The sequence below is a fragment of the Austrofundulus limnaeus genome, unplaced genomic scaffold (assembly GCF_001266775.1).
Source record: "Austrofundulus limnaeus strain Quisiro unplaced genomic scaffold, Austrofundulus_limnaeus-1.0 Scaffold850, whole genome shotgun sequence".
Taxonomy (NCBI): domain Eukaryota; kingdom Metazoa; phylum Chordata; class Actinopteri; order Cyprinodontiformes; family Rivulidae; genus Austrofundulus; species Austrofundulus limnaeus.
In genome coordinates, this window is record NW_013953252.1 from 170604 (window position 1) to 171595 (window position 992).

The 992-nt window shown below is 34.5% G+C and overlaps 1 protein-coding gene across 1 annotated transcript in view; it reads left to right on the forward strand.

Annotated features, from left to right (window-relative positions):
* ing3 (inhibitor of growth family, member 3) overlaps nucleotides 1–630 on the forward strand; it is a gene marked incomplete in the record, with an annotated part of 19884 nt that extends 19254 nt beyond the window's left edge. The window contains 1 exon segment of the mRNA XM_014029078.1: nucleotides 421–630.
* Between the last annotated feature and the right edge of the window lie 362 nt (nucleotides 631–992).

A 992-nucleotide genomic window follows, 5' to 3' on the forward strand; every position in this document is an offset into this window, starting at 1 on the left:
TTTAATTTAAAACATGTCAACAGATTATCTTTAATAATTTAAAACATGTCAGCAGATTATCTTTAATAATTTAAAACATGTCAACAGATTATCTTTAATAATTTAAAACATGTCAGCAGATTATCTTTAATAATTTAAAACATGTCAACAGATTATCTTTAATAATTTAAAACATCTCAACAGATTATCTTTAATAATTTAAAACATCTCAACAGATTATCTTTAATTTAAAACATGTCAGCAGATTATCTTTAATAATTTAAAACATGTCAGCAGATTATCTTTAATAATTTAAAACATGTCAACAGATTATCTTTAATAATTTAAAACATCTCAACAGATTATCTTTAATAATTTAATCTAAATGTTTACCTGCAGTCACTTCAGACTCTGACATGTTTTTATTTATTTTATTTACAGTTTGAATTATTTCCTCTGAAGAGTCCAAGAAGTGAACCGTCCCCTCTGCTCCTCTGCATCATCAACTACAGACTAAAAACTACAAGTATGGCTGCCTGTGGGCGGGGCCTGTGTGTATTACATCATTGTTGTTGTTTATGTTTTGTTTGGAGGTAAACAGGCTGGTTTATTTGTTTGTTTGAAAGTAAAATAAAATGTTTTTATAACTCTGGTGTTTAAACGTGTTTTATTTGATCGACTGGTTCTGATCCGATTAAAGCTTCAGAACCGGATCAGTTTCCAGAGCTTTGATCTGGATCAGACCCGGAACCATCAGTCTGGACTTTAAACTCTAAATGTCAAAAGGTTTTATTTTTCTGTGGTTTGTTATTGATGATGTCATCATCAGATGATCTGTTCTGAGACTCCTCCCCTCTGACCGGCTCTCCGTCCACCTGCTGGACAACAAGCAGACCTGTTGAATCAGACCTTTATCTGTCACTGTAAACACTCCAGACCCCTCAGACCGGTCCATCAGGAGGTCCAGACCCCTCAGACCGGTCCATCAGGAGGTCCACACCCCTCAGACCGGT